At 39.2% G+C, this 24,156-nt stretch overlaps 2 pseudogenes; one reads left to right on the top strand and one right to left on the bottom strand.

The window, feature by feature from the left end:
• Positions 1 to 217: 217 nt before the first annotated feature.
• Positions 218 to 1,285, bottom strand: LOC143404299 (NADH-ubiquinone oxidoreductase chain 2 pseudogene; annotated as a pseudogene).
• A 13,517-nt stretch (positions 1,286 to 14,802) lies between these two features.
• Positions 14,803 to 20,279, top strand: LOC143404298 (protein arginine N-methyltransferase 6-like; annotated as a pseudogene).
• The last annotated feature ends 3,877 nt before the right edge of the window (positions 20,280 to 24,156 follow it).

The following is a 24,156-nucleotide window of genomic DNA, read 5'->3' as shown; positions in this document are numbered from 1 at the left end:
CAGAAGTAGATTGAAGCCAGTTGAATTAGGCATTTAGCCTTTAACTGAAGTTTTATGGGTTTAAATCCCATTAGTCTAGATGGAAAGGGCTTATCTTAATTAATTGATTTGCATTCAGTTGATGTAGGGTAGAGTCTTGCAGTCCTTAACTCAGTAATTAAGTGTTGGACACTTATTTAGGGCTTCGAAGGCCCTTGGTCTGGGTTAACCTAAATTCCTAGCTCAGAGATGATAGGAGAGGTGTGAGTGGTAGGGAGAGGGTAGAGATAATAATAAAATTTGGTAGAAGGGGAGTTAGTTTTGTATTTTTAAATTGTCACTTTATTTTTGTGTTGTTTAATGATGGAAATAGGGTTAGGGATGTAGAATAAATAAGTCATGTGTAGAAATATAAATTTAGGAGGGCTAGTATTGCTATTAGTATAGACAAGATAATATTGTTGTTTGAAATTAGTTCCTTAATAATAATTCATTTGGGGGCAAATCTGGTTAGAGGAAGTAATCCTCCTAGTGGTAATAGTATGATTAGAATTGATGGAGTTAGTGGAGGAATATATTTCATAAATTTAATAAGAAGAGGGTAGAAGTTTTTTGTTTTATTGGAGAAGTATAAATATATTATTGGTAAGTGTAATATAAATGATTAAGTTAAATATTGTCAAAGTTGGATTATATGTAATAATTGCTATTATTTATCCTATATGTGTGATTGATAAATATGCAAAGATTTTTTGTAGTTGAGTTTGGTTGAGTCCTCCTCAGCCTCCTAACATAATAGACAGGATTCCCATAAGTAATATAAGGTTGTAGTTTATGGAAGATGCAATTTGATATGCATGGAGATTGGGGCAATTTTTTTTTCATGTTAGTAGGATTAGTCCTGATTTAAGTGCAATTCCTTGAGTGACCTCTGGTATTCAAAGGTGAAATGGGGCAAGTCTCATTTTTATTGAGAGTACTAGAGTGAATATAAATGATGAGATTTGATTGCATGAATTGGATAGGGTCCATTGGCCTAAGTTTGTAAAATTAATAATTGTGCCTATTATTAAGATTATTGATGCGGTGGCTTGAATTAGGAAATATTTGCATGCAGCTTCTGTGGATTGGGGATACCTTTTATCCATTAGGATGGGAATAATGCCAGCATACTTATTTCTAAGCCTACTCAAATAAGTAGTCAATGGGAGCTGAATATTGTAATTATTGTTCCAGAAAATAAGGTGAGGTAGATTGTGGAGGAGGTTAGGGAATTAATTAGTACAGGAAGGATATAAACCAACATTTTCAGGTTATGGGCCTGAAAGCTTATTTAGCTGACCTTACTTTTTAGGACACAGTGTAAAGGTAGCATGAAGAATTTTGAATTTTTAGGATTAGGTTCAAGTCCTATGGTTCTAAAAATAAGAGGATTTAAACCTCTATTATTTACTCAAAGTAACTATTTTATCAGACGTATTTATTAGATTAGGGGTGGTACACATGAAGTGATAATGGGAAGGGAGATATGTCATATGCATAGGACCAGAGTGAGGGGTAGGAAGCTTTTTCATAAAAGATGCATAAGTTGATCATAATGAAATCATAAATAGGATGCTCAAATTCATAGAAGTTAAAATGAGGGTTTTTAGGGTGAAACTGAATGTAAAAGTTTTGGAAAGGGAAGGGTTGAGTAATGCCCCTATAAAGAAGGTTCCTGTTAGGGCATTTATTATAATAATATTTGTGTATTCAGATATAAAAAATAGGGTGAAAGGGCATATTCAACGTTGAAGCCTGATACAAGTTCTGATTCTCCTTTTGTTATGTCAAATGGAGTTCAGTTGGTCTCTGCTAGTGTTGAGATGAATCACATTATTGCTAGGGGTTATGTTGGTAGTAGTAATCATGTGAACTGTTGAGTAGTAATAAGGGTAGATAGAGTAAAAGAGCCATTTATTAGTAATACAGAGAGGAGAATAATGGCTAGTGTTACTTCATATGAAATTGTTGGTGCTATGACTCATAATGCTCTGATTAGAGTGTATTTAGAGTTGGAGGCTCAGCCTGACCACAGGATTGCATATACAGCTAGGCTTGAGGTAGCGAGATTGAATAGTATGCCTATATTTATGTTGATCAGGGGTTGGGGTACGGGTAGGGGGATTCACATGGTAAATGCCAGGGTTAGGGCTAGGGTATGAGAAACAATAAATAGTATAATTGATTATGTCAAAGGTTTTATAGGCTCTTAAATGAATAGTTTTATTGCATCGGCAAATGGTTGGAGTAAGCTGGTGGGCCCGACGACATTGGGGCCTTTACAGAGTTGTATGTAGCCTAGTATTTTTTGTTCAATAAGGGTTAGGAAAGCTATGGCTACTAGGATTGAGATAATTAGGAGGAGGAGGTTTACTAGAAACATTAATGTTAAGAAGAGGAATTGAACCTCTGGTATAAAGTTTTAAGTCTTACGCAATGACCGGGCTCTGTCATCTTAACAAGCCCTATTCTGGGGCAGGGTATTTATAATAGTTTACTAGATTTAGATTATTTCATCTATTTATCTAAGGCATAAGTGTTTAATTGGCCTCATTTCTCTTGTCCTTTTATACTGGGAAAAATATAGTAATAGATTGAAACCAACCTGGATTTCTCGGGTCTGAACTCAGATCACATAGCATTTCAATCATTGAAAAAAGGAACCATTAATAGTGGTTACACCATTTGGATGTCCTGATCCAACATCAAGGTTGTAAACCCTAAACTGTCGATATGAACTCTTGAATAGGATTGTGCTGTTATCCCTAGGGTAACTTGTTCCATTGATCAATAGTTTGGATCAACTGATGAGCATAATTTGGACATGTTATGTCTAGATTATTATAATTTGGAGGCTTATTAGTACTCCGAGGTCACCCCAACCAAAATTTTTAGTCTGTTAACAATAATTTTGACCGCATAGGTGAAGATAAGGCTGTTAGACTATTAAATTTAAGCTCTATAGGGTCTTCTCATCTTATTAGAATATTCCTGCTTCTTCACGGGAAGGTCAATTTCACTGATTAAAAGTAAGACACAGTTAAACCCTCGTCAAGCCATTCATATTTGTCCCTATTTAAAGAAAAAGTGATTATGCTACCTTTGTATGGGTTAAACATGTGTCACTGGGCAGGCAGTGCCTCTAATACTGATTATGCTAGAGGTGATGTTTTTGGTAAACAGGTGGGGTTAATGTTTGCCGAGTTCCTTTTACTTTTTTAAATCTTTCCCTTAAGTGTATACCAGTGTTGGTTTAACAATGTTATTAATAATGGTTTTATGATTTATTTAATATTATGAATTTGTTAATTACATCAGTGAATTATTTGGTCCGATATAAACTTATGCAGGGAGAACTATCTTCTTGTTACTCATTTTAACATAATTTCTTCTATAATAAAAATAGATTAGTCCAGTGTTGATTTAGAAGGTTATTGAGAGTTAGGTATTAAGTTTTGATGCTTAGGTTAAGATTTAATGCTTTTTCAATTGAAGACTGCTTTTAGGCAAACTATGGAAATTAGCAGATTTACTCTCTAATTAAGGTTTTTTCTTGACTCTAAAGAGCTGTCCCTTTTTAGATTAACATTTAAAATTACATTTGGCTTGCTTGTGCTTCAGGTAAATTTAAAGTAGATCTAAAATTCTAATCTGGACAAACAACTATCTCCAGGCTGCCTAGGATTTCACCTCTACTTATTAGTCATTCCCCTGTTTTGCAACATAGACAGATGAGCTCTTATTAGCTGCTCATAAGTAGCTCATCTGGTTTTGGGGTGCTTGCCTGAAATTCTTCTTGTCAAGGGTTTTCTGGTTAAATCATTATGCAAAAGGTAGAAGTTTTAGTCTTTGCTTTTTTACACTATAAATTTTTTTTTCATCTTTCCCTTACAGTGCTTTCTCTATAGCTCCTGGTAATAATTTATATCTCCTCTACTTTTATTTAAGATAAATGTTTTACTTATTAAAATGAATCATATTTAATGGTAAGGGGTTGTGGGCTAGCGTTAGTTCAAAATGTTTATAGTGGGTGAAATCTCCCGGGTGTAGGCCGGGTGCTTTAGTGAATAAGCTACATTTTGTTTATTCCAAACACACTGTTATCCCTAGGGTAACTTGTTCCATTGATCAATAGTTTGGGTCAACTGATGAGTCATAATTTGGACATGTTATGTCTAGAAAACAGGTTTGGTGATAACCTTGAATTCTATGCTATAGTCCATCCATTTGGTCACCAAATCACCATTTCATCCTTTATTTTTTTGCAAACAAATAATATGCTCATTCCCTCACCAAGAAAGATAACCTAAAATCTCACCCAGCCACTGCATTAAATTCAAAATACAGGATTCACAGTTAATGCACAAGATTCTCCATCTGGTCGTGATATCTCTCCATATTATCCTGTGGCCCAATAATTCTCAACCAGAGGTGGTTTTTGTGGAATGTCTGGAAACGTTTTGACTGACACAATTGGGCAAGTGAGGTGGATACTATTGGCAACTAGTGTGCAGAGGCCAGGAAGGCTGCTGAATATTATAAAATACACAGGACAGCCCCTCAAAAAAAAACTTTTCAGTCCAACATATCAGTAGTGCTGAGGGTGAGAAACTCTACTGCAACCCATGAACTGATATCTTTTCCACCCTGCACCCAGTATGTAACAATGCAGCAAATTTACTGCAGTCAACATGTCCAGTTGAAAAGCAGGGAAAAGAAGACACTGGCCTATGCAAAGATGAGATTCTGCTAGGAGGCACTGTGATGGACCTGAAAGGAAAGTTCCTCCACTAGATCCTGGTACCACTCTCAGTGGGGAAGCCCCTTGTCCTTGGTCCTCTGTGGTCACTGGCTCTGTGTTCTGGAAGTTCTTTCTCTAAGCCTGCATTTGAAATGGATATTGAGAAGCATGACTTCTGTAGAGAGAGAATAGGTTTTCAAATAAGCTCTTAAGTGATTTTCTTAGCAGTACAATTTCTGAAACACTGAGAAGACTTCTGATCCATTTGCTTCCCTGTCAGTTCCATAAGCCAGTAAACATGAAAGTTTCCTAGAGATAATTCTTGATCCTATTTCTTTGCTTCTTCATTCCTATGCCTCTTTTCCTCTGAATTTGAGGGAACTACTTGGAGACCTCCAATGTGAGGCCACGCCCTAAATCTAATTTTGGCTGCATGACTGAAATTTTATCGACTTTTGTTGTTCAAACACCTTTTCAGTTTTATTTCCTATTTTTTGAAGTATACAACAGTCAGTTTTTCAACCCCTCAAGGCTCCCTTTTACATCATGTTTGGGAAACCTTTTAATTATTCTAGGACCTCATCTTATTTTTCCAATATCTTGTTAAATACAGCCAGTGAATATAGCCTACCAGCATTTCATTTTCCAACCTCTTCTAGAGCTATGGGATTTAGAGGCATCTTATTGTCCTTTCAATTTACTGCAGGCAATTCTTACCAAATGTCTTCTACATTCAAAATTTGTACTGAAACTGAATCCATATGGGACAGTAAGAGAAAGAACCTTTAGGAGGTGTTTAGAGCTCTTCCCCCATGAATGGATTACCTCATTTATGTGATTGATAGATTAACACATTAATAGGATAATGGATTGAGAGTGGGTTTGCTAAAAAAGGCATTTCTCATGGTCCCTGTCTCCTGCCTTGTGATACCTTGCACCACTTTGGGACTCTGCCAGCAAGAAGGCCATCACCAGATGTAGCCCTTTGACCTGGAAGCAGAACTATAAGCCAAAGTAAACCACTCTTCTTTGTAACCTATGCAAATTGTGGTGTTATGTTTTTAATAGGAGAAAAGATACCAAGACATTTTGCCATGGATTTCCATTTTCCAGTCTCTGGTGAGTTTTCTTGCTGTCTACTGCCTGACGAGTTTGAGATTTCTAAAATAGCATCCTGCTTCTGTAACAATTTTTGTATAAAGACAATGCTAGTTGTTGTGGCAAATATACCTCAAAGGGTAACAATAAATTTTTGTTTCTTGCTCACTTCACAGTTCAGCATCAGCATTTCCTGGCCAAAGGTGTTTGGGTAGGAGAGTAACTCTTTGATTCATAATCACCTAGGGATCCAGGCTAGTAGAGGCTCTGTCATCCAATATGTGATTCCAATGTTTCCCTTGATGGAAAAATCTGACCAGAAGATGCCAGAAATGAAGAGGATCACGTAAGGGCAGTCTCTATGGACCAGGCCTCAATTGGTATCATCACTTCTGTTCACAATGCACATTCATTTAAATGAGATTTAAATAGAAGAGGAGTGTGCATCTTCTAGGAAGTGTTCTTGAAAGGAGGGAGCATACTTTTCTTCCTACCATCTTCTTGCTGACTGAAACTGAGAAATGGTGGCTGGTGCAAAAGCAGCTATCATCAACTATCTGGTCAAACCACACAATAAAGATGATGGTGTAACAGTGCATGAGTTCCTGAGGGTCAAGGAGCTCCCATGGCAGAGCTTCAGGCTGTTTACCCCCTGTCTTTAGGAAACAATGAGCTCCTGTCATATTTGAGCCAATGCAGTTTTAAGTTTTATTTGCAGTTGAATCTAACTTAACTTACAAGGTATTAGCTAGTTGTTTGGTATGGCTATTTTCTCTTCTGCCCACCTCCACTCCTTTGTATTGATGACTTCTGCTATTTCCTTCTCATAGTATAGAGTACTTTCAGAACTCTCAAATTTTTAGCAGGGTTTAGTTTTAGGACTTATTTTACATCTCTATTATTTCACCTGAGAGATATAAACTTAGAATTGGTCCATAAACTCAGATTATTTCAAGAAATATTTTTTGGCAACCACTAATGTCATGTCCCAGACTGGATGCAAAACATACAAAGATAATTAGCAAAACCACCCCTGCCTTTGAAGAACTTGCATTATGGGTACATTACTGGTACCCTTTCCAACTTCCACTCCACCCTCCTGTTTCAAGAAGTTGAAAAGCTAAAAATGACATTTCTCAGAATCCATTTTCACTTGAGTTCTAGGTACAAATGAGGTCTGCCAAAGAGATATACTTAGAAAAAAATGTACAAGTAAATGAAGTTTACCTTCCTGCATTTGCAGGTCACTTGTGAGGTGTGATGACATGTATGTAACATTCGCACTCCCCTTGTGGTCTTCATGGAGTGAGAGTCAGTGCTGATAGCAGCAATAGCAGTGTCTAATCCTTGGTACATTCTAGTCAGAATAAGCCAGGGTTATTAGTAACAAATGATTGGGGAGGGGGTTGTTGTGGCTAAGTGGTAGAGCACTCCTCTAGCACTTGCAAGGCCCTGGGTTCAATTCTCAGCACAACATAAAAATAAATAAATAAAGGTACTCTGTTTAATTACAATTAAAAAATCAAATTGAAAAATAAAAAAAAAAAAAAATGATTCCCAAATCTCAGTGGCCTAAAGCAGTAAAAGTTTCTTTCTCACACCAAAATGTTTACTGTAGATGTGGACAGTTGCTCTCTATGTTCTTAGAATCTAGGATGCTTCAACTTTGTACCTACTATGTTACCCAAGGGTCTCTTCCATGACTTTTGTGGCAGGGAAGAGACAGTCTAGAGAATGCTCACAAGCTTGTGATGGTGTCATTCTGGAAGTGACACATTGCTTCCTCTCAGATATAATTAGCTAGAATTACTCACATTGTCCTATCTACATGTGGACCTAGAAATAAGCTTCCATATTTGGAAGTAAAGGAGTCACACAAAAGGAAGCAAGAATGTGAAGAGAGAGCCTACAGAATGGGGGGGAAATCTTTATTACCTGCACCTCAGATAGAGTAGTAGTCTCCAGGATATGTAAAGAACTCAAAAAACTTAATACCAGCTGGGTGTGGTGCTGCATGCCTATAATCCCAGCAGTTTGGGGGGCTGAGACAGGAGAATTGTGAGTTCAAAGCCAGCCTCAACAACTGTGAGGCACTTAGCAACTAAGTGAGACCCTGTCTCTAAATAAAAAACAAAATAGGGGTGGGGATGTGGCTCAGTGGTCTAGTTCCCTTAGTTGAATCCCAGTACCCCCCCAAAAAAAATTAACACCAAAAACCAAATAAATAACCCAATCAATAAATGGGCAAAGAAATTGAATGTACACATCACAGAAGAAATACAATTGGTTAATAAATATATGAAAAAAGGTTCAACATCTCTATCAATTAGAGAAATGCAAATTAAAACTACATTGAGATTTCATCTCACTCCAGTCAGAATGCCAATTATCAAGAATACAAATAACAGTAAATCTGGTGAAAATGTGGAGAAAAAGGTACACTCATACATTGCTGATGGGACTGCAAATTGGTGCAAGTAGTAAGGAAAGCAATAAGGAATTCCTCAGAAAACTTGGAATGAAACCACCATGTTACCCAGTTATCCCACTCCTCGGCACATTCCCAAGAGACTTAAAATCAGTGTACTATAGTGACAACAGCCACATCAATGTTTATAACAGCTCAATTCACAATTGCTAAACTATGGAACCAAACTACATGCCTTTCAAAAGATAAATAGATAAAGAAAATGTGGTATACATAATAATAGACTATTACTCAGTCATAAAGAAGAATGAAGTTATGGCATTTGCCAGTAAATGCATGGAAGTGTAGACAATCATGCTAAGTGAAACAAGCCAATCCCCCAAAATCAAAGGCCAAGTGTTCTGATATGCAGATACTAACACACAATAAGGATGGGGATGAAGCGGAAAAAAAGAGAAGTTCATTGGATTAGACAAAGGGGAATGAAGGGAAGGGAGGGACAATGAGAATAGGAAAGACAGTAGAATGAATCGGATATCACTTTCCTATGTTCATATATGAATATACAACCAGTGTAACACCACATCATATACAACCACAAGAATGAGAAGTTATACTCCATGCATGTACAACACGTCAAATTAGACTCTATTGTCATGTATAACTAAAAAGAACAAATAAAAATTTTTAAAAAGGAAGTGAAATAGGACCAGACTAGTAATGTTCATCTTAACTGATGTAACTTCGGACTCACTGGTCTGGGAATTTCTACTCCTCCATCCCTTCCAAGGACCTCAGAAGCACTAAAATGCCAGATGAAATTTCTTTGTGTTTTGAAATATCTAGAGTGGTTGTGGATTCCTACAGTAAATGCTGGATGAATTGGGTTTGTGCTGGTAGCTTTATATCATTTTACTACTACCTGTCCTTATCATCTCTGCCTCTTAAGGCTGTCCTGTATGAACTGCATATTCCAGGCTCCTTTACCTTCTGGCTTTGGTTGAGGCAGACCATGGGAGACTCCAACAGGAGATTAGAAAACAGGAGTTGAGACAGATCAGATATTCATCTCTGCCTCCTTTCAACTCCTCAAAAAACTGTGAGTTCTTGATCCTGGCCCCAACTCTGTAGGGTCCTTTCATTAAACTTCCCCCATCTAAATGTTTTGAGCATGATGTCTGTTTTGACCCTGACCCATAGTATGTATTTAATAAGCAAAGTTTTTTGACGATAAGTCTAAAAAAGTGTAACAGACCATCTCTCATCTTCCAGTTTTACTACAGCTGGAGGTCTTTCTAAGATGACCTTCTTCTGCCTTAAAACATCAGTGGCTCCCATCTCTACCCATCACCACAGCCCCACTGTAAACTGCAGCCAGACAGAAGTAATTTCAGTTCCCTCTGAAATGTGTTCTCTTCCTCTGAGCCTCTGCACCTGCACAGTAGGCTGGAAACTGCTCCCCACCCTGACTCTCATCAAAAAGTCACTTACCCTCAGAAGCTTCCCTGAGATGGTAGAATACTCTCCCTCTGCAGTCTTTATGTACCATTATACAGAGAGAGTATTCACTGTTACTTTGTACCAGGACTGCCGACCTACCTGTGTCCTCCAAGATTGCAAGCTCTAGAACAAGGAATGAGTCCTAGGATAGGAAATGGGTCTTTCCTTCTCTCTGTGTGTCTCTGTCTCTTTCTGTCTCTCATTGATCTGTTGCTTTTCTGTTTTCTTCCATTCATTTGTAAGCCTCTGTGTGTCTTATTCATTTGTATCTAGATCCCAGCATAATAGCCTGGAACACAGTAGGTCTTAGTAACTACAAATGTTGAATGGTTAAAACTCTCTCTTGGCTTCCAGATCATCTCTCTTTCTTGATTTTCCTCTTTCTCTGGCTCTTTGTTCTTGAAAGCCTTCACAATCGACTCCTCCTCTCTCTACCCATTAATTATTCTTCAGAGCAATTCATTCTTACCTGCCTTTTGGACTTCAGCCATCAGTAAATACCACAATCCCCCAAAGCATATTTTCAATCTTAACCTTTCACATGAGCTGGCCCTCTCTCCCTGCAAGCAGTTCAGAAAAAGTCTCATTATTTCTCCATTCCCAACCTGTCCTCCTCCTGCTTCCAATACTCAGTCCACCAGTTGTCCAAGTGACAAACTTCAAAGTCCCCCAACTCTTCCCACTTTCCCCCTCTGTCCTGCTGGGCAACACGTTTTACCCATTCTCACATTTTACACTCTGTTTCTGGGTCTTTATTTTTCCTATTTCTTTTACCAAGAACACTTTCCTCCCACTTTATCTCAAATCTTTTGCATTATTTGAAATTCAGAAAACTCGTCAATTTCAATTTATTGCTTCTTCCTCCAACTTCTACCTAAATTAATTCTATGTTTGTCTGCTTGTGGGATTTGTTTGTTTGTTTGTTTGTTTTTGCAGTTCAGAGGTTTGAACCCAGGACCTTGCACACATGTTAGTTAAGCACTCTACCACTGACCTATAGATCCCCCACACTTGTTAAAATTTTGAGGCAGGGTTTTTTTTTTTTCCCATGTTGGGCTGCCACTTGTGATCCTCCTGCCTCAGCCTCAGAGCCGCTGGGCTTGATGGGTAGCTGAGCCAAGTAGACTCCCAGGCACCTGGCTTGATGCCATGTCTTTTAATGTTGGATCTAAACAGGTCTGCATCAGGAGAGGGTAAAATTCTTAGTTTTTTTTTTTTTTCTTTTTTTTTTTAATCATTGGAACTAGCCCGTGATTGACATTTTATGCAATTAAAATATTTTTTATGAATGAATGAATAAATGAATTAACTGGGAAAGAGAATCTTTTCAATTACACCCTTTCAGAGGTTACTGCAAGAGAGTCCTTGAGACTAAAGGATGAAAATCTCAGTTGAAAAACCTGAACTTTATGTAACCAAGTAAACATAAACTTTAACAAGATATTGCATGTGCTTATACGCCACAGATAATTGCTATGCAAGTAGCAAGATTTTTTTTTTTAAGTTTACCCTGCAGAATTTGATTTTAAGCATTTTCAGTTCCGAGTATGGGCAAATTTTAAAAGGGAAGGTGTGATTTTAACTCCTTCTGTGCTCTTTTTTACCCTGGGTGACAGGAATTAGATGAGAAAAAAAAAAAAAAAAAGCCTGTATCAGTACAGGGCTGGGCACTTGGTAGGCCCTCAACACATTTTAATCCCTTTCCTTTTTCCTCTTCTTTATTTCATATTTGAAGGTTCACGAATATTGAGTATTTAAAAGAAGTTTTAGTTTTGGGATTTCAATTTGACTAAAACAACGTCATATTCTGACAGTGCCTATTAACTCTGAAACCCAGGGAAAGAAATCGCTGGAAGGGGAGGGGGAGAAAAGAAGCGATGCAAAAACTGAAACCAAAGGCGCCCAGGAAGCCATAGAAGGCAGCTTTTTTGGCTGCATTTGTCTTTTTTTAAGCCCAGAGAGGCGTGAAGCACTAACTGCCATCGCGGTTTAGTTTCCCCGCGAGCCGCCTGCCCTCCATGAATCTCCCCGCCCACCCCGTGCCTCCCGCTTCCTCTGGGTAGTGCGCTGCAGATGGCGGCCGCTGGGGGCGCCCCGGCCGCAGTCGCTGAGGCTGAGACAGCCACCATACTCGGAGCTTTTCCTCTCATAGCTCTCAGAAGGGTGGCGACAGCGGCGAGGTGCGCACCTAAGAGCGCCCTCCCCTGGGCCAGCTGCAGCACTACCGCTTGTGGAGGTTGGTGCTGCAGCCGCAATCCGGCCTGGGCTTCCGCAAGAGAGGGCGGAGGCATTCCCGCCAAGGCCTGCCAGCGGGGCCCCTGGCCTCGCCCCTGGGCGCAGCTCCCGTCTCCAGCCCTGGATCTGGGCGGAGCTAAGGGGGCGGCGCCCGCCTGTGCAGTCCGCTCGCTGGCGCCTGGCTCTCACAATGTTAAAGAAGTTTAAGTTTAAAGGGGACTGCGAGCTGAGGAGCTCTCTCCTGTACCCTACGTCAATGGGGTAATCTTCTGCAAGATGGGGCTGCTGGAAGGCAGCAGCTTCACCCCGGAGTCCTCCAGGTAAGGCGCCCTCCGGGTCTCCTGCTCCTCCTGAGCTGCCACGACCCCTGCGCAGCCTTGGCTGTTTCACGGACAGCATCCCTTCCCTTGGCCCCTTCGTTCCAGCCCTGCAGCCAGCCTCCTGAGCTCGAAGTCCTCCAGGGACCGGTCTAAAACCAATCAGGAATGTATGGATCAGCGCAAAGTGCTTCGCAAATGGGTTTATCTAGACTGGCCTTGGCTTCTGCGTTCCTGGCTCCGAATGGTTCCTGGTGACAGCTCTTTCCTCTCAATTCTCTAGGAATAGGGGAGATGGCCAAAGGGAGAGAGAGGATGCCTCTTGTTTTCCTTAAGAATCATCAAGTGCTTCTTACAAAGTGGAATTGGAGCTGTTGTTTAAAAAAAAAAAAAAATGACCCCAGCTGAGTTCCAAGAATCTGCTCTGAACAGCCTGTTCTTGGTGTCACTCTTCTTTCTTGTGGGCTAGAAGGGATTTTGCATGCCCAGATTGAGGCTGAGGTAGGCCAGGTCAGCCTTAATTTAAGGCAAGTGTTCCTAGCAGATGAGGCAACAGTCCATGAGACTATAGATTGCACCTCCAGCTCCAAGCTAATGCTCATCAAATTACCTGTCTTGAAGTGACCACTGTGAGTCTCAATGTGGGGGACTTAGAACCAGGAGGGAAGGCCAAATTCTGTGCTCATTTTGAAATGAGCCTCTCCCTGTGTGCCCTGTACACTCTCTAGGAGAGACATTAGTAGAATGCAGCTAGGTGTGGCAATGTTCCTTGAGTAATTTCAGGGTTATTCACAGATTGATAGATTTGCCTTAGGTTGTTTTTTTCTTTTCAAGAAAATAGAAAACAAAAAAAAAGTTTATAACTGAATTTTTGAGTTCTTGAGGTCAAGGAGAAGGGTTAATAATCTTTGTTTAACTCACATTTAGTGGTCACAAACTTTATTTTTACACTAAAACTATTGTACTTTCTTTTTTATTTGTCATCCCATTAAAATTGTAAAGGAAATAATGTCAATGGATTGTGGAATTGAAGCCAGAAAATTGTCCCTTGTGGCAATATTGAAGTCTATGGGAACCCAATAATGTCTGGTTGGATAAACCAAAGGATGTGTAAAGCACTATTGATTCTCAAAATTAACAAATAGTCCACTGAGGATAATTTTAAAAAGTAAATTTTGGTAAAAAATCTGAGGATACTCAGCTAATTAATTATAGTACATATTTTTTAGCACACCTTGTAAGAGAATACTGAAATATTATAATATTTCAAATAATATATATGTATGTGTGTGAGAGTGAGTGTGTGTGTGTGTGTGTGTGTGTGTGTGTAATACTAGCTCCCAAGGTAGGGAAAAGCCTATATCAATTCTGAATGTACTGTAGGTGAAAGTGACAGTCTTGTTTTGCTGCTAGGTTCTACCCCCTGCCTGGAACAGTTAGGTGAATACTCCGGGCCCAATGGTGACACCTGGTGGTCAGGACACTTGTTGGCTACCTTCTTAATTCAGTTATTTAGTCATTGCAGGCAAACATGTCCACTAGGCTTTTTGAATATATATATATATATATATATATTTGTACCAGGGCTTGTACTCCGGAGTACTGGACCACTGAGCTACATCCCCAGCCCTATTTTGTATTTTATATTTATAGACAGGGTCTGGCTGAATTGCTTAGCGCCTCACCATTGCTGAGGCTGGCTTTGAACTCACAATCCTCCTGAAATATACTATCCTATTTAATTCTCAAAGCAAGCCTAGGGATCCACATTTTGTGAATAAATGATTCAAAGTCCCCACAGATGATATATGTAATGCTGAGATTCTGATACAGGTGTAACATCAAACAGGGTGATGCCAGATAAAGGGAAAAGTTTGTTCTGTGCTGAAGAGTTTCTAAATAGGCAGCTTCCTAATGGTTTTAAGGTGCAGCGGGTATCATTTGATTTGTCCTCTGCAAGACTTGGAAATGAAAAACTCTCCTGTGATAAGCTTCACCCTTTCTCTTCCAACTGAAATCTGGCTTTAATCAAGGTAAACACAGGTAAGCATATTGCTTGATTTTTTTGTTCCTTTTTTTATCTTTTAGGCTGAACAGAGAATGAGAAAAGTCTGATTATTAATTTATCCCCCCCTTCTTCCTCAATTCTTTTAAAAATTTTAATTTTTTTTTCAGAATATTATGTAGTTGGAATTGAACAGTTTGGAGCCCTTTCAGACTGGTGTCTTTTGCTTACTAATGTGCATCTAAGCTTCCTCCATGACTTTTCATGGCTTCCTAACTTTTTTTGTTTTTTAGTGCTTAATAATATTCTGTTATCTAGAATTCAATTCATTTGTTTTCATCAGAACATCTTGATTGCTTCCAAGTTTGGGCAGTTATGAATAAAGAAGCTATAAACATGCATAGTTAGGGTTTTATATGGATATGTTTTCAATTCACTTGATTAAATACCAGAGAACATGACTTCTGGACCACATGGTAAAAATGTTGTCCACGCTTTATAAAGGTGAATGGTTCACTGGAGGCCAATAATTAATATTCTGTTTTGTAAATGTGTAACTTAAGCTCAAAAAAATTAAATGACTTACCCAAGTATTACACTAGTAATAAGTGATAGAGCAAGTCTAAACTTTGGGTTTTCTCCCTACTGGTCCAAGACTTTTTACTGTCTTATGTGGCTTCCTCATTACATGACAGAGAAAAAAGTTTAGATTTCTTACCCAGAGGTCTAAGTCTAAAATTATCACACAGCTCAAAAAAGACTGCAGTAATGTCATACCTAGAACTGGGTGGGGAAAATGTACAAGCTAGAAAAGTATAATATTTTAAGACCTTCAAGAGTGATGAGGATATTAAAGTTTCAAATAAATCCAAGAGTTTTATTTATATTTAAAACTTGTTAAGTCAATAGTGAAATAGAAACTTATAAGAGGGATTAAAATACATACAAATCTCATATCCTATAGCGTTTAATATCCAGAGTTGGGCTGGGTTTGTGGATCAGTGGTAGGGCACTTGCCTCGCATGTGTGAGGCACTGGGTTAGATTTTCAGCACCACATAGAAAAATAAATGAAATAAAGCTTTATGTCCAATTATAACTAAAATATTTTTTAAAAAATACCCAAAGTAATGGGCTGGGGTTGTAGCTCAGCGGTAGAGTGCTTGCCTATCATGTGTGAGGCCCTGCAACACATAAAAATAAATAAGTAAAATTAAGGTATGTGTCGAACTACAACTAAAAAATAAATATTTTTTTTAAAAAAATCCAAAGTAAATAAAGAACTCCTTCAACTCAAAAATAATAAAATTTGATTAAAAAATGGGCAAAGGATTTCTCCAAAGAAGTTGCACAAATGACCAATAAGTACAAGATGTACAGCATCACTTATTATTAGGGAAATGAAAATCAAAACTACAATTAGGAACCACCTCACACCCATTAGGATTGGCTACTATTCAAAAATAATAATAATAACAAGTGTTGACAAGGGAATGGAAAAATAGGAACCTTCTTGTGTTGTTGGTTGGGTAATTTAAAATAGTGCAGCCACTATGGAAAACAGTATGGCAGTTGATGAAGAAACTTAATAAGCAATTCCACTTTGGGGTATAAGTACCCAAAAGAATTGATAACAAAAACCAAACAGGTATTTGGACACCCATGTTCATAGCATTATTTGCAGTAGCCAAAGGTGTAAGTATTTAAGTGTTTATCAAAGTTTGAATGAATAAACAAAATTTCGCATACACACATACAGTAGAATAGTATTCATCGTTAAAAAGGAAGGGAATTCTGATACATCATTAATGACATTTAAGGATATGATGCTATATGAACTAAGGACAAATACTGTGTAATTCTACTTAATATTAGTTAATCTGACCCAGAGTAATAAGATTCGTAGAGAAAGAAAGTTAGATTGGTGATTGCCAGGGAATGAATAGTGGAATAGATTCGTAGAGAAAGAAAGTTAGACTGGTGATTGCCAGGGAATGAATAGTGGAATAGGGAGTTGCTTAATGGAAATGGAGTTTTGGTTTTGTAAGATAAAGAGTTCTGAAGATTGGGCACACAACCGCGTGACTTTAATTAAGCCACTGATCTGAACTGTACACTTAAAAATGGTTGTGATGGAGAGTGTTATGTGTATTTTACCATTAATTTAAAAAAAATGAGTAAGTATTTTGACCAAGCCCCATATTTTTATAAGGCTAAGCTAATTACTTACGTGTTATTATATTCAAGTAAACTACATGAGTGTTAAAAATAATTTTCTTTAATACTCTATTTTTGATGAGTCCAGTCACTCTACTAACTAATATGATTTAGTAAACATATAGCTTAGGATTTTACAGTGATTATTTTTTATTTGACACGTTTGGAAAGTTCCTCCATCATAGTATAACTGTTTAACTCTGAGGCATTGCCAAGTTGTTTTTCAAGAGGCTGCACTAGGAAATTGTTTCTTGACAGAAAGCATCAGTGCAAGCAAATGTGCTTCAGGTTGGCTGGGTTCTGGGGCCTCAGGGTTCTACAAAATTTAGATTTCAATCCAAGATCATGGTAAAACCTGTGAAGTTCAATGCCAGGACTGTGATGGTACAAGAGGGGAACATGGAAGGTGCCTACAGGACCCTCAGCAGAATCCTCACCATGGATTGGCACTGAGGACATGAAGCTATAGTGGTGCTGTGATGTGCCCGGCCTCCTGTGAAGACAGGAAAACTGTGAAACTGCTGGTGGATCTGCAAAGTGAAAATGGCTCCAAAAATCAATTTCTTTTTTATCACTCCCCAGTACGGACACTGGAACCCAGGAGCATTCTACCTCTGAACTGCATCCCTAGCCCTTTTTACAAACTTTATTTGGAGACAGGGTCTTGCTAAGCTGCCCAGATTGCCCTCAAATTTGCAATCTTCATGCCTCAGCTTCCTGAGTAGTTGGGATTATAGGAAGATCAAGGTCAATTTCTGGGTTTTTGTTTTGTTTTGTTTTGTTTTGTACTCGGGATTGAACTCAGGTGCGCTCAACCACCAAGTCTCATCCCCAGCCTTTTTTTTGGTTGTTGTTTGTTTTTGTTTTTTTTTTTTTGTATTTTATTTAGAGACAGGGTCTCACTGAGTTGCTTAGCCCCTTGCTTTTGCTGAGGCTGGATTTGAATTTGCAATCCTCCTGCCTCAGCCTCCCAGGCTGGTGGGATTACAGGCATGTGCCACAGCACCAGGTGGAAGGTCAATTTCTTGATGTGAAATAATCAGGCAGATCTGTGGCAGAGCTGCTTAAGCCTGTGGATAGAGATCCATATGTTTATTTTTTGTCTCCACATCTTTTTTTTCCTATTTTCTGTTACCTGTCCTTACAATACACTCAATCAGGTATGTGCAGCAAGGCCTGCAAATATAGACACCACCCATTAGTCAGTGGTGGACCTTTCTTACTAAGTAAAAAAGAAACAGTCCAAAAGTACTCTAGGAGTAGAGTGGAGGTTGCCAGGGACTGGGAGTTATCTTTATTAAGGGTGAAAATTTGCGATTTGCCAAGATGAAAATGTTCTGAAGATGGTTGGTGGTGATGGTTGTACAAATGTGAATGTACTCAATGCCATGAAACTGTAGAATTCTAGTTAAATATTAACTTTTGTGAGTATTTTACTAATATATATATATATATATATGTGTGTGTGTGTGTGTGTGTGTGTGTGTATGTGTGTGTTAAATAAATCTGATTCAGAAAGTCAAGGTTGAATGTTTTCTCTCATAGAAGGAAGCTTGACCAAAGAAAGGGGGAAAAGTGGGGGAGGAATCCTGTGAAAATAGAAGGGAGATCAGTGGAGCAAGGGATGGGGAGGGAGGAGGAATGGGAAAGGAGAGGAACTATGGAATGAAATTGACCAAATTATGCTATGTACATGTGAATGCACCACAGTGAATTTGACTTTTATGTTTATAAATAAAGAACTAAATTTTAAAATTATAAATAAATAAAAGGAAGACCATTAGAGTAGAAGGGAAATAGGAGGAGGGAGAAGGAGAGGAAAAGGGGAAGTACTGGGGACTGAAGTAGAGCAAATTTTATTCCATGATATATAATTATGTCAAAATAAGCCCCACTATTATGTGTAACTATAATATACTAACAAAACATTCAGAAGTAAAAACATATGCTGTGTTGCTAAAGATTTACTACTGATATACCACTCTTTAAAATGCCTTTTTAATTGATTTTTTAATATGACAGCATAATACATTACAATTACACTTACAGAGCACAGTTTTCATATCTCTTGTTGGATATAAAATATATTTACACCAATTTGTGTTTTCATACACGTACTTTGGATAATGATATGCAAACATAAGTCAAATGTTATTCAAGTCAAAATGTCTGACTTTCTGTCATCTCATTTTTCCCTTTTTTGGTTGAATCCTATCACTCCTATTTCAAAACTTAGCTCACAGACCACTTTTTCTAAGTAGTGTTTTCTAATTTCTCAGCTAGAATTAACAGTTCCATTTTTTTCTTTGAACTTATATTTAACCAGTAAGGAGAAAGAGCATATGACTCAGTAAATCCCAAAGGTATATAGCTAGAGAAATAAAAATAAAATGTTCATATAGAAACTTGCACATGAATTTTATGTGGCATTATTCATAAGAGCCAAAACTATGTAAATGACCCCAGGATCTGTCAACTGAATAAAATGTGGTATATCCATAAAAGGGAATATTATTTGGCAATAAAAAGAAATGAAGTACTGATGCATGCTGAACTGTAGGTGAAACCTGAAAACATCATGTTAAGAAGCCAATCACAAAATACCACATATTGTATGATTTCATTTATATGAAATATCTGGAGAGTCAGGGGGTGGCGGCAAAGGAGGGGAGAGAACTGAAGAAGAAGATGGCGGGGAGCAGGAGGTAGCCTTGCCATTATCCCGACCCCAGAGGACTAAAAGCAAGCAAGCAGGACCACCTGTACTAGGAGTGCTACAGGGACATATGGGGAGGAGAGGATCTCCAACTGTGTCCTCACCAATGCCTACCATCTCAGCATCCTGCAGAACTGGGCAGGTCTGCGAGGCAAGACCTTGTTGGAGGTGGGCGCAGGCACCGACATTTTGAGCATATTTTGTGCCTAGGCTGGTAGCACCATTTGGCAAGAGGCCCGAAAGGTAGGGGCTCAACTGGCTGGAGGACCAAGTGCATGTCCTGCAGGGTCCGGTTGAGAAGGTGGAGTTGCCAGAGCAGGTGGATGCCATCGTGAGCGAGTGAATGGGCTATGGACTTCTGCATGAGTCCATGCTGAGATCTGTGCTGCACGTACAGACCCAGTGGCTGAGGGAGGGCGGTATTCTCCTACTGGCTTCCACTGAACTCTTTGTAGCCCCCATCAGAGACCAGAAGTTGGAGTGGCGCCTAGGCTTTTGGAGCCAGTTGAATCAGCACTAAGGCATGGACATGAGTTGCCTAGAGAGTTTCGCCACAAGCTGCCTCATGAGCCACTTGGAGATCTTGGTGCAGGCTCTGTTCAGCCAGGATGTGTGGGCCTGGCTGCAGCACTTTGCTCAGCTCCAGCTGGCCTGTGCCATCCTGGGGCTGGAGCTGGAGGCAAGGTGTGTGGGCGCTTCCGCTACAGCTGTTATGACTGGGCGCCCATGCCTGGTTTGACCTTTTGGTTCCAGGTGACCTTCCCTGGAGGAGATACGGAGAAACCCCTGGTGCTGTCCATCTCGCCTTTCCACCTGGCCACATACTAAAAGCAGGCACTCTTCTACCTAAAGGAGACTGTACAAGTGGAGCAAGGCAGGGTCATTTCAACAGAGATCACGCTGCTGCCCTCCCAGGACAACCCTCTTAACCTGAGCTTTCTGCTGTGCTGCAAAATGGGCGACAAGGAGGAAAAGACCAAAGACTTTCCCATGGGGGACTGAGCGTTGGTTTTTCTCCCAGCCACCTCCCAAGGCAGCCTGGCCTGTTTGGGAGAGGCCTAGGGAGGTCAGAGGAGAAAGGGAGATCCCATGTGCAAGTAGGGGACTATCTCTCTTTTCCCTCATGGCTCTTCGGGAGGGAGAGTGACTTCAGTCTTCATTAGAGGAGATTCTTCTGGCAATTTATAAAGCGATCTCCTCAACCACGGATACAGCATGCTTATTGATAGGCTTTTAAGCCTTAAAAGCACGTGGTAACAAGCACTTGTATTTTCATTTCTTTTCTTTCATGCAGAAAAAAAAAGATGGATAAAATGTCAGTTTATGGTAGCTCCATGCACAAACTAAACACCTCACACCTTATCTAAGTCTGCAACTGGGAAAAGGGTATAAGAGTTCAGTTCCACTTCAGAAGTTTCCACTATGACTTAACCTCTCCAGAGCCTTAATTTCTGTGTCTGAATTCCCTCCATTGCTAGATGCCTGTAGGCTATGGTATTTGTTCCTCATTGTTTTCTAAATACAACTCATTACTGGTAATTAAGGGGTGGAGATGTGGAAGTAGTTGATATAGCCCAGTTCCTACTACTTTTATTGGTTGCTAAAGTTTATGAACACATGGAAATGGTATATAATTATATAGCATACCTAAGAATTTCAAAATACCATATATAGGAGAAAAAAGTCTGAAAAATTGTGAAGTAGCATGGATTTTAAAAATTCTTATTACTATTAACACTGAACCAAGAAAACATCTTATTGTGTTCCATAATATTGGAGTAATTATGAAACAGGCTGATAGAGAAGGTTTCTGGACCTAAACCCAGGCCTTATTCATTACCATGGGTACATTATTTAAGCTTACTAAAATAAGGAAAATACATTCCCAGCTAGAAAAGTGTAGTCAATTTAAACATGTGGAGGGATTAAATGACTTGGCCTATTTACATCTAGTGAAAGTTCCTTTCATTTCTTTTTTAACCTTTTTTTTTTTTTTTTTTTTTTTTAGATCACCCAAAATGTGAAAGTTGTGAATTTGGAAAAAATGGGTTGTAATGAAGTGGGAGTCATGTTGTCCAATTCATTCCACTGATGTTTCCCTCCTTATCTCTATGGCAAATAAAACATTTGCATTCCTATTATTTTTAGAGATTAAGTAAGATTTGTGTGCTGTTTATGAGTTGTAATGCTTTTTGCCTTTTTAATGTCAGTTCTTAAGTGTTACAAACCCTTCAGAACATAGCTTCAGGGCAATTCAAAGGACTAAAGGTATGGTTTTTGCATATTAGTAGCTTTTATATGCTAATAGAAAAAGTGTGGAAATTGTGTTCTTAAGTGTTCTTAAGTTCTCTAGCATTTTATTTATTGTAACTTGCATTTTCTTCTCTTTTATTCATTGCATATTAAAGTATTTAAGTCTAAAAAATAAAAATAAAAGAAATATCTGGAAAAAAGCAAAATCTTAGAAACAAATGGTAGATAAATTGTTGTCACTTGAGTCTGAGGGGTGGGAGGGAGGGAGGTACACAATGACTACTAATGAGTGCAAGCTTTCTTTTGGAGGTAACAAAAATGTTCTAAAATTGATTATGGTTATTTCACATACTGAATATACTAAAAACCATTAAAAACATCTTTTAAATAGGTAAATTGAATATTATGTGAATTATATCAAAAAAGTTGTTTTAAAAAACAAGTGTTTTCGAACTAATTCCCATCAGGCACAATCTAATTCCTTGGACAAGTGCATTCTTTTATTTAACAAATACCTGTTGAATATCTACTAGATACTGTTTCAGGAATTAAACTACTTGTTATTTTTTGCTTTTTTTAATACTATGAAATTATTTTTCTTGGTGTTTATTCTCCTATCTGTACAATGTATAAAGATTTTATTATTCTGATTTATCTTGATTTCCATAATCTATATAGTGGCTATTATTTTTATTAAGTTTAGTTTTTTAGGATCAGATTATGTATCTAAATTCTATTAGAAATTTTTAACTTGTATGGCAGTTTATACTCAAGAGCAAATGTTATCATGTGTCATGTTAGCCGGTGAGTTTTATGTTTATTATTGCTACCAATATATCCATTATGGATTGAATAAAAGAATTTCTTTTTTTCTGTGGTGATTCTCAGCATTGTCCTCCAGCCTCTGTCTTAGGGTTTAGGGAATAAAGTTCTTCAGGGTTGACATTTCCCACTTTTGACAGATTTGCTAAGACATGAACAGAACCATGAAGGAATATTGAAAACATAGTGTCCAGCAAGAGAGCACAGAATGTTTTGGGATATAGTGAGGGACAAGACTTGAAAGTGTATTGAGAGTTAGATTTTGTGTGAATGAACATAAAAATTGGGCTTACTTCTGTTAGGTGCAGAACAGGCTGAGTAAGCTGTCTGCAGGGCATGCCAAACAAAGTTAGCTGCAGGATGACCTGGCCTCTCAAACCCTCTGTCTGGTTCTTTATCACCTGTTTGCTTCAAGCCCAAATGCCCAAGGCCCAGTTCAAGGCTGAGCGCTTTGCCCCCCCTGCTCAAGGCTGAACACTCAGCCTGCCACTCAAGGCCAAACACTTAACCCACTTGTGCCAACAAGGCAGCTTGCAGACCCAGAGACCCCATTAGATTTGGGCTATAAAAATTCCCTCCTGTTGGGCCCCTCTCTCTCTCTCTTGCTCTCTCTCTTGCTTTCTTTGTCTCTCTCTCTCTCTCTCTCTCTCTCTCTCTCTCTCTCTCTCTCTTCTCTTCTCTTTCTTTCTTTTCTCCTCTGTTGCACTGCTGTAATAAAGATCTCTTGGTTGCTCTGAGTGTTGTGGTCACTTTCCTTTCATTGGTGTCGAATCCCAGGAGAGGGTTAAAACCCACTTTTGGGTCCCTCTTCTTTCAGAAGTGCCACTCACAGGACAGCCTGAACCCATTTTCTCAAACATCAGAACTCCATCCACCGGTGCCTTTGATTGGTGAGTTTCCCCTTCCAGGAGTTCTAAACCCAATTGTGGTGTCAGGAGAATTTGACCGTTGATTGTCCAGCAAACCTCTTTACTGACCTGCAGGGAGGAAAACACCCCACCACAGACTTTAAGGCCATGGTGACCCTCAGGGACTCCTTTCTTAGGAAGATTAGACTCTTGGGTTCAAAATTATTCCCCTTCCCAGCTGGAAGTTTACCAGCATAGGCTTTGTAGGTCTCCCTCAAAGGTCTGTGTAACCTCCAGAGACACATAACAGAGAACCAAACATCACACCCCACCCAGACAATCACGGTTTCGGTGGCTCTCATAAAGTCCTAGTCCTCACCTTCAAGACTGGGCTGCTAGAGAGATCCTTACCCTCCCCTTCCTCTCTCTTCCCCTGTCTCTCTCTTTCCCCTCTTTCAGGTCCTGGGATTATCTGGCCTCTCCAGGAGGGGTTCTGAAAAGCCTTGGCCAAGGTCTCCCACGGCTCCGGCTCTATCCAGGATGAGAGCTTCCACTGTCAGGATTCGGTGATAACCAATCTCTGCAGCTCAAACCTGCCACTAAGGCACTCCTGATTTTTGGCTGTAGCGGGGATGCCCCTTTTGCCAATAAATCAGTTTCCTCCTCCTCTCTTATACTATCTTTGCATCTCCTTCCCTCTCCCTTATACTACGTTTGTGTCTCCTTCCTTCTCCCCTATACTACTTTGCATACTCTTCCCTTCTCCTTATACTACGTTTGCGACGTGGGTAATGTGTCCTCTCTGCCGGTCGACTCTCCCCTACAATGCCTCTTGGATAACCTCAAAACCCTCTCCTTGACACCAGACATCAAACCCCAAAAAACTGATCAAATATAGCATCCAGGCCTGGCCAACTTATCCCTTAAACAACCAAAGCAGATGGCTCCCTTTTGGA

This window comes from Callospermophilus lateralis, chromosome 7 (genome assembly GCF_048772815.1).
Source record: "Callospermophilus lateralis isolate mCalLat2 chromosome 7, mCalLat2.hap1, whole genome shotgun sequence".
Classification (NCBI taxonomy): Eukaryota; Metazoa; Chordata; class Mammalia; order Rodentia; family Sciuridae; genus Callospermophilus; species Callospermophilus lateralis.
This window is presented reverse-complemented; position numbering and strand designations above follow the sequence as displayed.